The following is a 12,155-nucleotide window of genomic DNA, read 5'->3' as shown; positions in this document are numbered from 1 at the left end:
CCATACCTTCCATGTTGCAGGTTCTGGTATCATTCCCAGAATGAGGTCTGATCCCTGTGGCACACCACTGGTAGCCTGTCTTTCCCCAGAGTGAAGTCCATTTACCACTACTCCAAATTGTCCCTTCCCACTCAGCCAGTTTCTAACCATGTCACTTTCGCATCCCTACCCAGGGCGCTCAGCCAGGTGAGCTGCGAGTAATTTGTGAGGTAAGAGAGCAGGCGAATTCTGAAAGGGGTGAGTGCTGGGGGGGGGGGGGGGGAGGCATGATGAGGTGGGGACCAGGAGAAGGTGCAGGTGTGGAGAGGAGAGCGTGCGCATGTGGCAAGGGATTCTCGCTCAGAGAAAACCCCACGTAGGTCATAATGAGACCACGGAATGTGCCACTTAAACAATCTTGCCAGGATCACCTAGGTCAACCCTAAACAGGCTTATCTTGTCCTGGAGTTGCCCTGTTCATTGCTGGGAGTTGTTCTGATTTCCCAGGTAAGCGACTGAAACAAACAGTCGGGCCTTTTTTTTTTTTTGTCCTGAAGCTGCGGGTTGCCGCACATGGTAGCTGCCCGTTTTGTAGCGGGAGGCACCTGATTATTTGCTTCCCGAACGTGGTGCGAAATAACCTTGGGTGACAGCGTTCATAAAAAAGTGATGCATATATTACTTGTGGCTGCTAATGTCACTGAATTCCGAAAATAGGGTTTGGTTTTTTTTCTACCTAAATATCCTTAAAAGCCAGTCATCAGAATCGCCAGACTGGATCCGAGCTAGGGTCTACCTAGCCAGTGCTCTGTCTCCAGCACTTATGTACAGGAAGTGGAGAAGAAGCAGGGCAAGGGCAGGTGCAGAGTGACTCGCCCCATCTTAAATGCGCCCGGATGAGTCGGAAAGCGTTAGAAGGGCTTCTCTCTCCGACCTGGGCCTCGTGCCTGTATCGTGCACCCGAGCCAGGCAGGCCTGTGAATAAATAACCACATCTCTATGACTGCACGCCCCGCTGTGCTCGCTTCCTGACGTTGCAGCTGTTAAAACAAAAGCAGAATCCCTGCTCGCCTGGCCGAGCAGAGGTGCATGGCTCGCAGGCCACACTGCGCCTAAATCCAAACTTCCTCTCCACGCTGCCTGCCTCTCTCACGGTCAGCTGCGGAGGTGAACAAACACGCGCATCGGCAGAGGTTAGGATGTCATAAGAGACCAAGTCTGAACCCACAATTCAGAACTGTAACGAGAGGAACTTAGAGGCAGGGGAGGGGAGGGCAGGGCAAGCATTTCACAACCTTGGGCACCGGACATAAGTGTTTAAAAGCCCGGGATTCTCTTTCTTATAATTTACCTTATTATTTGACACTCTGAATTATTCATTTGTTTATTTTACAATTCTAATTTTCTAATCTGATTCCAGTATTAAGAGAAGATCAAACAGATTACAATATAAAACATAAATCATAAACAATGCAACAAATAAAACAGAAAAGGTAAAATTAAGATACAGAAATCTTCTTGCTTTCCTTTTCCATCACATGGCTTAGCATAGTCCAGCCTCTCTTTCTCCCCTGCTTCCAGCCTCTCCCTCCTCAGTACCCTGACGGGCACCAGGTGCCAAATGTGTTGATGCTCTGGACCCGGAGATTCTGCACAGTCAGTTTCGCTTGCATTCGTTTTGGCTCTGAGCCGCTTGGGATCTCCTAGCATGCATGGTTGCAACTTCGAAGACCTTCCTTCCTCAAGAGGCACGAAGCAGCTCACCTGCTGGCCAGGGCTTTGAGAGCAAGGACTGGGGATCAGGTGGAGGAGGTAGAGGAATCAGATAGGCTGACATCAGGGGTGGGAGGGGGGCGGGGTTTAATGGAAGATGGAAAACTAGTTTAGATAAGATCCAACCTCTCTACACTCCTCGCACACCCACCACTACCAGGGCTGGCCTGGTAGCTGCAAGGGGTTTCCGCCCAGTGCTAACTGGTCCTTTAACTTTATCCCACTTAGCGTAGGGGAATGGCAATTTCCGGTGGTAACAGGAGCCAGTACCTGTTATTGTGAGACTACCCCTGGGCTTATTTTTTATTGTGGCCTTAGTAAATAGTGTGGCTAACAAGGTTTTAATGTGCGCTGTGATTTTGGAAGTTTCTCACACTTTACTACATAGACCACAAGAGTCTTCAGGTGTCATGGAATGCATTTAAAAGCAGATAAATCTTTAACTTCAGATGCAGACTATCTTGTAGCTCGCCGGATATTAGATTTTTTAAAAAGCTTCCCCAGTAAAAAACAAAAAAAAATTTAAAAAACACTTCCTTTTAATATAAAATTTTGTTCAGTTGCCAATTAAGTCAAGATTCTTGGTTTATGCGTCCATGCAGAAAGGAATTTCGGTGCTGAATGTTTTTTTTAAAAGGTCATCCTGCTTAGGCCATGCCGAATCTAAATAAAATTTGGGAGGAGGCTGCCATGCTGATCCCCATCGGAGCTCCTCCTGCAGGCATCATACAGACACACGTAAAGCTGGAAGACAGCTGGAGGTTCAGATCTTCAGCAGAGCCCCCATCACGCGGACGCACATGAAGCTACAATCCAGCACAGCACAGGCAAAGGTTGGATTTGGGAAAGGAGATTTCTTTTGCAAATGCCCATAAGAGGCATAGTGCTTGGATTTTTAACAAGAAACACGGAGGCCAATATTTAAAACTAGCCGGCTCGGTACGTTAGCTGGATAAGACTTATCCGGCTAACTTCAGACCTGCTATGGGCCACGTCTAAGTTATCCGGTTAACTTCACCAGATACGGTTGAATAGATCGCTACTTATCTGGCTAAGTTAGCTGGATAGGCAGCTCCGCCCGGTTACGCCCACTGACTATCCTGCTATTTAGCTGGATGAGTGACTTATCTGGATAAGCAGTATAGCTGGATATTCAGCCAGATAAGTTGGACTTATCCGGCTAACTAGCGTTTGAATATGGACACCAAAATGTTTTGTGACAGAAGAGACTGTTTACTAAGACACACCCCCCCCCCAAAAAAAGGAGGGGGTGGAATGGGAAGAAAACAAGCTAGACCCCCCCCCCCAAAAAAAGGAGGGGGTGGAATGGGAAGAAAACAAGCCAGTTGGGTTCCAGTGATTGCAGGAGGTACGGCTCCCCCTGGGCTGAGAATTTCACCCCCTAGACAGAAAACAGGTCCATCGGGCCCTAGGAGGCACCAGTGACGGTGGATATGTTTGCAAAGTGCTGGGTCCAGACAGGGGGTGACAGAAGCACCGAATGGTAAAAAGCAGGCATCAAATTCAGCCTGGGGAGCAAAGCTCTTAATGGGGTATGAAAAAGGGGGCCGAGGAGGACTTAGTTGCCGTGACTTTTCCGCATGCTTTTTAGGCATTTACTATTCTATTTAAAATCATTTGTATCCCCAGCCTAGCCATAAATAGCAGCTTGATTTAAGCACACAAACACGGTGGTCCGTTAGCTGCATTTGGCCACGAGTGGGAAAAATAACGCTTGGACTAGCTCGGACTCACAAGCTAGGTGGAGAGAACATTGTCCAAATCTCATCGTTGTGTGAGTTTCCTCACTCCGAGGGTCATCAAATCTTCACAAGAGAGCACCTCTCTGCTCGTCCGTCTCACTCTGCATGTAAAAGTGGCCCCTAACCCCTACACTACTACCTAAACCTCACCTCGAGTTACTAGGTGGGCCTCCTATAGTAGCCACACCCCTGACTCCTCCCCAATCCCTCCCCTTTAAAAAATTTGCATCGCACCATGCGTTATGGTGCTTTTCGCATGCGTTAAGGCATTTTTGCATGCAAGAAAATGCCATAACGTGCTTTGATAAATGACCCTTTTAGTAATGTGGTAAACGATGGCAGATAAAGGCCAAAATGGTCCAAGCAATCTGACCAGCAAGTTGTTTGTGTCTTTCTTGGCGGGAAGTGCCGCTCTGTGCAGCCTTCGGTTAAGGGTAGGTAGACCTTTTTTGGTGTGACAGAAGTTACCCCATTTCTTTTCTCTGGCCAATGGGGGTTCCTCTGCAGGTGTCCCACACCCTCACCACTGTTCCTACCTTCATCACCTCTACCGGGAGGGTGATCCAGGCATCCAGCAGCCTTTGTCAATAGATGTTTTCTGATATTGCCCCTGAGCCTTCCTTCCCTCTTGGAGTTTCATCTTGTGATCCCTAGTCTTGCGACTTCCTTCCTGTCGTTAATTCCTTTCAGCATTTGAAAGATCCGTATCGTATCACCCCTGCCCTTGCCTCTCCTCCAGGGTGTACATATTCAGGTCCTTCAGGCTCATCTCTTATGGCTCTTGATGTAGACCCCACCCCCCATTTCGGTTGCCTGTCTCTGGACTGTCTCTATCCTGTTAGAGGTAAGGTCTCCAAAACTGAACACAGTTCTCCAAGACTTGGTTTGCATGCACTTGCCTCCATTGTATGCAGACCCGTTATGGATATCCTGAAAACCAGGCCCGGTTGTGCCTCGAGGACCGCAGTTAGCCACTCCTGATTTTGGGAACAGGAAGCGGTGCTTGCAACGGCTCGGGGGCTTGTCAGAGCAACCCATAGCCTTTTTGACCTGTATGAAGTTGGAAGGCTCAGGTGATCAACATGGGAGGATTCAGAGCAGGGTTGTTTGGTTGGTTGTTTTGTTTTTTTTTTAGTAAAGTCTGACCCAATCCTGGTTTCACCCTACTGCACGCATGAAGCTGTAGACCTTCTTTCCCTAAGAAAAAGCAAAACTCCATTTCCATGAATGCCACGGGAAAAAAATAAAACCCAGAAATTATCTGCCTCTCCCGAAAAAAAAAAAAAAAAGGCCAGCTCGGTAAGGGCTGACGTCGGGCTCCTTTAGCTGTAGGACTGGACAGGCACGGGTGTAGAAGAGAGGTTTGGGGCAGCTGCAGCCAGGACTGCACCGAGGCTGCAAAGGTTGGTAAGCGAAAGCAAAGGGGAGGAAGAGGAAGAAGAAGCTGGAGAGACGAGGGAAGCAAAGAAAACAAAAGAGGAGGGATTATAAGTAACCTCTGCACGAAAACGGAGCACACAAAAATGCAAAAGCAACAGATAAAAGAAACACAACTAATTAAACAAAGAGACAAAAAAATATAATAAATAGAAAAAAACCCCAAAAATTATATTTTCCCTGCACCTAAACAAATTTGGCTGTCCCTCAGGTTGCACCCTTGGCCACAGCAAATACAGAGACTTCTGCCTCGAGGTCTGGATGACCCCAGGGTCTGGCACAAGAGCTGATGAGGGGGGGGGGGGGAAACCACGAGACCATTACCCCACCACGCACCCACCAATTAAAAAAAGCAACCCTTAGGCACAGGAGGTGGGCAAGCGGGTCTCTCCGTGTCCGTCCGCATTGCCGCCTGCCGGCCCCGCCATCGCACAGGAGGCAGGCAGGCAAGCGGCGCAGCAACCAAGGTGACCGGAGGGAATAAATGGCCGGGGGTCGGTTTTCCCCTCCCGCCCTGGCATCAGGACCACGGCGGGAGAGGCGAGGAAAGAGGGCTGGGGGGAGGGGGGTGGGTTCTGGCGCCTCTGTCTGGCACAGACAGACTGAGCTGCCAAGTCGCATCCAGCCTGCGGTCGAAGGCGCCGAACGCCAGCACCGTCCGAAAGCCACCCTGCCGATGCCATCTAAGCACGGAGTTTTTGTGGTCTCCGTCCACTTCCCAGTGGACGGCCGCCCGCATTACCGTAATAAAACCCCCGGTCCCGGCCGGCACGGACTGGAACGGGTCCTACTTATCGTCTCACCGCCAAACGCGTCCTCTGCTTTCTCTACCACTGGCAGGTTGTGTGTTGCGCCATATAAGAGATGAAATATTTGCAGATTTATAAAAGCAGGGACATCTTGCTTTGGACGAGTCTTCTTGTTTCTATGCAATTTTTTTTTTCATCATGTCTCACCATCATCCTAATTTAATAGAATTATGTAATAACTGAAAACAGATAAATATCACATAGGGTAAATTTATATATATGTGTGTGTATTTATATATATATAAATTTACCCTATGTGATATTTATACACACACACACACCCTTAATCAGTCCCAGGTTTCTGCTCAATATTTTACTGCCCTGATCATGTTAATGGAAACCAGAGGAGAGGGGAAAAACGAGGGAGAAAGCTGTAACGTTGCAGCGAGCGTTCACAGTATCGTTTGCTTCCTGGGACGTTCGGCCCACAGTCCCCATCCTACCTGCCTTCTGAATGGCGTGCCCGACTCGCACGTGGCTCCGAGCCATGTGCGAGTCGGGCACACCACGTGCGAGTCGGGCACGCCACGTGCGAGTCGGGCACGCCATGGGGGGGGGGGTCCCATTTTTTTTTTCTGCAGCTTACACATCCCCATGCGTGCACCGGGAGCAGGAGCTGGTGGGGGCTCAGCCCCCTGGCAGCACGGAGTTATCGAGTCGCCCTCGTTCTGAAATCAGGAGCGCGGCGCCACTTCTTTCATTCCACACCGGGCTCGGGGGGCGTGGGTATCGGCGTCCCCTGCTTCGCTGGGTACAAATTGTACATGTCAATGAATCTCTTTAGTGAGCAGAAGCAGACAGCCGCCTCATGATGTAAGATTAAAACACGCCAGCTTTATCTTCCAATTTTTATGCAAAATTATTAATTTGCCGATTTTAACGGATTGAAAATAAGAAAAAAAAAAAAAAAGTGAATGTGGTGTATGTAAAAGTTTGGAGACCCTTTCAGTACTTTGTAACACCCCTTTGAAGGAAATAATAATTTCCAAATGTTTCCCATTGTCAGCCAAGAGTCGTGCTTTTGGAATTTTTTTCCCCCCACTCTTTTGCAGAACCCTTCTAGCTCGGTCTTATTCTTAGGTCTCCTTGCATGCACTCCCCACGGATTTTCAATAGATTTTATTTATATTCAAGTCTGGGGACTGCGAAGGTCATTCAGAAACCTTCATTTTTCTTTCCTGCAAGCATTTCATGGCTGATTTTGAGGTTATGTTTTGGATTTTTGTCCTGCTGGAATATCCAACATCTTTTCAGCTTCAATTCTTCGCCGACTGTGGGACATTAGCTTCTAGGATATGCTCCAAAACGTTTCAGGCTTATCAAGGTTCTGTTTTGCATATCTTTACACAGTGTCTTCTCTGACTGGGTTGTAGAAAAGCTTTCCTTCTGACAACTCTCCCATGCAGAATATTGTGTAAGCAAAGCTGCACTGTTGATCTGTGAACAAGTAAACTTTTCAGCAGGTCATTGGCAGGGATCTGTCTGTTTTGCAGGGTCTGACCATTTTGGGGGCAGTTCTAGCCAAGATTTTTCTTGGTCTTCCAGATCTTGCCTTGAATTCAACAGCTTCATGTAACTTCCATTTCTTAACAATGTTTCTGATAGCTGAAATTGCTAGCTGGAAGCATTTGGAGTAGTTTTTTGGGTCTTTTTTTTAAAGAATCTTTCCCATCTTTATAAGAGTGAATTATCTTCATTTTCAAATGCTCAGACATTTGCTATTTTGAGGAGCCCATGGTTATTGAGAATAATCCAGAAAAACAATCACTACTTGAGAGGTCAGAAGGGTCAATGTGTTTGTTCAACTGTGGAATTATCTTCACCTGACTAACTGAAGGCCTAACAAGTAACATTTTTTTTGGCCTTATTAACAACTTTTTTGTTTAATTCATCTGGAATGGTGTCCAAGCTTTTAAACATGCCAAATTCACTTTTTAATTATTTTCCATCTGTTAAATGTCAGCAAATAAATAGTAATTTGACACTACAAATTGCAGAATGCTCTAATGTTTGACTTTGTACCATGTAAAGGTTGTGTTGGCTTCTGCTCACTTAGAGATTCATTGAAGCGTGCAGTTTGACCAGGGGTGCCTAAACATTTGTATGCAGCTGCCCATGGTAAACTCCTGAGGAGGGTAGGAATAGATACACTGTGCACTGTTCATCTCAGGACTCCTCAAGCTCCTTTACCTTCAAGGAGGAGCACTGAGAATGGTTTGCTCTCGGATTGATTAGCGAATGTTTGGTGCGGATGGTCGGTTCTGGGCACAACCTGGTCACGAGAACATCCGGACTGTTCAATAATGCAAAATCTGCGTGGCAAACTCTCATGTAAAATAACTGTAAAAAAAAAAGTTACCACGGGGTGGACGGCTGGGGGGGGCCAGGTCACGGACAATTTTTCACCTATGTTCACAGGAGCATGCTCAAAGTAAAAAAGTAGAATGGATCGTCAACCTGACCCCTCCATAGAGATCTGGTCAACCCCCCCTCCCCTCTGCTAGCTTTCACTCCCGACTCCCAACCCCCACTGACTTCCTGCCACCTCCCGAACACCCCCCCCCCCCAATGCGGAAGGAGATGGCGGTGGAGGCTACCATGGGGATTCTGAGCCTTCACCCCTCCCCCCCCAAGTCCCAGACAGGCTGCTGTTGCCTAAGGCAACTACCACATAATTATTATAACACAATTACGCACAAGGGGGTGAGGAAGACTCCCCATTTGTTTTTGCAACCTGCAGGTTTCTCCCTGACCGTCCTGCTTCTTACTCTCCATTCTCCTAACGGGGCTTCGCTCTGCTGCTTCACCTTGTTCACCCCCCAACTCCATGGTGGGGGTGTGAGAAAGGAATGGAGCTAACGCATGATCCTGGCACCCCCCATATCCTGCCTCTCACCCCTGCAGCCGGGCTAGTGCTCAGAGACGCAAAGCGATTTGCCTGAGGTCCCACCGAGTAATAGTGGGGGATAGGAATTTGCGTCCCCCGAATTTCCACTTTTCGACAAATGCTTTCCCAGTTAGATCACACTGTCCCTCCTCATCTTGGCCTCCGGTTCCTGCTGAGTTTCAAGACCATATGTGTCAGCCACAAAGGCTCACCAGCAACATCTCTGGATGATTTTTTTTTTTTGGGCCCAGCTCAGGATTCCCCTCTGCGCTGTGAAATTCAGAGGTGTGCAAACAATTACGCAGGAGGACTTAATATCCGCAGGACGGAGCCAAAATGTTCCTTAAGCTGGCCGGCATTTCTTCCCTGCAGCAGTCAAAAAAAAAAAAAAAAGTAAAAATGCAGAGGGCTGCCCATCTCTAGTGTAGGAATTTCGGCAGGGTGGAGGCTGGTCTGCCTCTGAACATTATGGGTAGCATTTCCCCCTTCCAGGGGCCTGGCTGGACCTACTGAAATCCACACGGGCAATATCTAAATAATGAGATTTCAGCAGATCTAATTAAAAAGAACAAGTGTAGGAAGTTATTTCCGATTTTCATGCCATTATTTCCCCTCCATTTTTTGGGAGCACGAAATGCACCAGCCGGAGATTAGCTTAAGTCTAAAGAGCTGCCTGCCAGCGCTCGGGGTTGGCGAAAGGCCCCCTACCCATAAAGCGTGACTTACAGTAGCTCCCCTCACCGAGGCATTCTGCTCGTTACCCCCTACCATTTTTTATTTTAAAGGTCCCCCGTGTTCTTCCCGTGGCAGTCGTTTGGTGAAGGGCGGGTTGTTTCTCTTCCCCTACGCTCTCTCTCGTGGGCTCTTTCCACGTGGTGGCGCTCATGGGACAGACCCACGGGGCACATCCATGGGTGGGGGGGGGGGGGGGGGTCAGCTGCGGAGGCAGCGTTCACAGTTCCTGAGGGGGAGAATGGGTTCGTGATCATTGCTCAAGGGCATCACCTAGTGGTCAGATTCGAGGCCCACGACTGCAGGATTCTGGAAGGAGCCCTCTCCCGCCCCAAGCCGAGGAATGGGCTACAAGCAAGCAGTGATGGGATATTAACTAGGAGGAAATACAATCTGTGGCCAAATACAGATGAAGGCTCGTGGCCCCAGATCCTGGCTACAGTTCTGCGTGAGCAGAGAGCCTAAAAGGGAGCAGCAGGGTCCAAAAAATAAAAACAAACAAACAAACAAAAAAAAAAAACAACCCTCACATTGCATTCATAATAAGAACATGGTTTTGTCTCAGCCCCAACAGTGGTCCTGCATGAGGAATTTTTTTTTTAATCTAATCTCCAAATAATTGATTTTGCAAAGTTCAAACTCACTTTCTCTTCCCATTTGTCTTTTTCTGAGTATTCCATATATAGCATTTTTTTTTTATTGTGCAAGAGTAGCTTTGATTGTTTTTCATATTAGGCAATTCGGCCTTTTTTTACAACTTCATACAGCACTTAAATTTCATGAGTAAAAGAGCACAAATCTAATCCAACGCACAGTGCAGAGAGATCTGTCCAGCTAGAGCAGCGAGCAGCTGGAGAGTGACTGCAGAGGGTGCGGTGCCCACGCTCCGGGGAGCGACTCCACGGAAGTCCGGGGAGCCTTCCTGCCCCCTCCCCCCCGCCTGGAAGAAAGGCTTCCGGCGTCCTGCGCGGTGCACAGCCCCCCCCCCCCATTCCAGGAGGAACCTACACTCGGCTTACGGCCTCTCTCCACAGCCCCTGCTAAAGTGCATTCACGGCCCGCGGCAGGCCGGTAACAGCAGACGCACACGGATCGCACCCAACACGCCACGGTACCCCGGTGCCCCCGGGCACGGAAATCCGTTAGCAGCAGGGTTTTGGGTTTTTTTTTTTTTACATAAATTGCCCAGTCCTCCAGACATTCGTGCTCTGTGCTGCAGCCGCCGGCGGGTCTCTGGGCAAGGCGCGCGGCGCTCCGAGTGCCCGGAAGCAGCGGGCCCGCTACCCCCGGAGCCACTCCCCTTCGCTGTCCTTGCGGCGGCGGCGGCCGGTTACATTTAAAGGGACACGGCCTCCGCCCTCCACCACCGAGCAGGGCGAGACCGACGCCGCAGCCTAACAACAACAACAACAACAAAAAAAAAAAGGATTTCGATTACAAAGGAGCAGCAAGTGGGCGAGTGCCGGCCTTCGGCGGGAGGACAGACAAGCGTACGGAGAAATATCCTGGCGTGGGCTGCGCGGCTTACCCCGTGTGGCTGCCAAGATCCGGAACTTCGCTGGGCGAAATCCTCTTCCCAGGCAATTCGGAGGGCATCTAATGGCTCCCTACAAACCTCCATGCTGTGCACACAAATTCAGGAATTATAATCCATGCCATCCAGTGGCAAATATGCACAGGACGTATCATCAGAGTCGGTTCTTTGTATGACAGAATTCTTGGCGTCAAACGGAAGCCTTATATTCGCAGTTTTAGCAAAGTAATTCTTGAGCAGCGTTTGTTAATGATGCCCCAGTTCTAACAAATTGTCTTGTTTTAAATTCATATCAATTTGTTGTTAAAATTGAAGCAGCAAAAATTGCTCGTTCAGAAACATGATAGGTACCTTCTCCATTATACATAAGACAAATATAATTATGGACGAGCCCCATTCCAAATAAGACCACTAATAAGAGAGATAAGGCAGAAGCTTTCAAAAGACAACCCTAATTAGAAAAGAAATAGGCGGAAACAAACTGTCTTACATTGTTCCTGATAAGGAATGAGCTTTGTCCGGTGCGGGCGTGTACACAGACATATTCGATGTACCGGTAGGTGCTGTATTTAGTGCCATGTGTACAGAACATACGGGTCTGCAAACAGCTTGGACCCGCAGGGCGTGTGGTAACAGCGGTGACGCTTACTGGCCGTCGGGCTACAAAGGATGTGCCCTCCAGTCCCTCGAGGACTAAGGGCAAATGCATTACCCTGGCAAAAGCCATGCATGTCCCCACAAGACCCTCACCTCTGTCCGCCGTGCTGGTATAAAGTATACGAGCTGCATCTAATAGTTCCCTTTCTTCTGAGATCAATAAACGCTGCACTGTCAGTAATTCCTGGAGGTCTCAGTGCACTTAATGACCTAGTAGTACCTACTGAAAACCCCACACGCACGGTGCAGAAGGGAAACACCCATTATAGAAAGTACGTTTCCATGGCAGTAAGGGTTTTTTTTTTATTTATTTTATACAGAGCTCCAAATCTGTCTTTTGCAGATTTTGCAAAACATCTTCATGAATCACCCAAAAAACAGACCCCCACACCCTATTTCCATAAACTGAAGCTAAAAAAAAAAAAAATCAAAACTTTTCTATAAAAGTGACTACACACTTGTATTTTGACATCCTTGGAGGGAAATTTAGGATTAATTTTGGCCCAGCTCAGAGATTCCTGAGAGTCAGTGTGAACGCTTGAATTAAATATTCAGCAGTCAGCGCTGCATTCGTTTCTCTGCCA

At 48.3% G+C, this 12,155-nt stretch overlaps 1 protein-coding gene across 1 annotated transcript in view; it reads right to left on the bottom strand.

The window, feature by feature from the left end:
* Window positions 1-11,021, bottom strand: part of CNTFR (ciliary neurotrophic factor receptor) — an 841,002-nt gene extending 829,981 nt beyond the window's left edge. The window contains exon 1 of the mRNA XM_029581466.1: window positions 10,909-11,021. The gene's annotated coding sequence lies outside the window, so the exon portion shown is untranslated. The remainder of the gene's footprint in view (window positions 1-10,908) is intronic.
* Between the last annotated feature and the right edge of the window lie 1,134 nt (window positions 11,022-12,155).

The sequence above is a fragment of the Rhinatrema bivittatum genome, chromosome 1, assembly GCF_901001135.1.
Source record: "Rhinatrema bivittatum chromosome 1, aRhiBiv1.1, whole genome shotgun sequence".
In the NCBI taxonomy this organism is placed as follows: Eukaryota; Metazoa; Chordata; class Amphibia; order Gymnophiona; family Rhinatrematidae; genus Rhinatrema; species Rhinatrema bivittatum.
The sequence above is the reverse complement of the archived record's forward strand: the minus strand, read 5'-3'. Positions and strand labels throughout refer to the sequence as shown.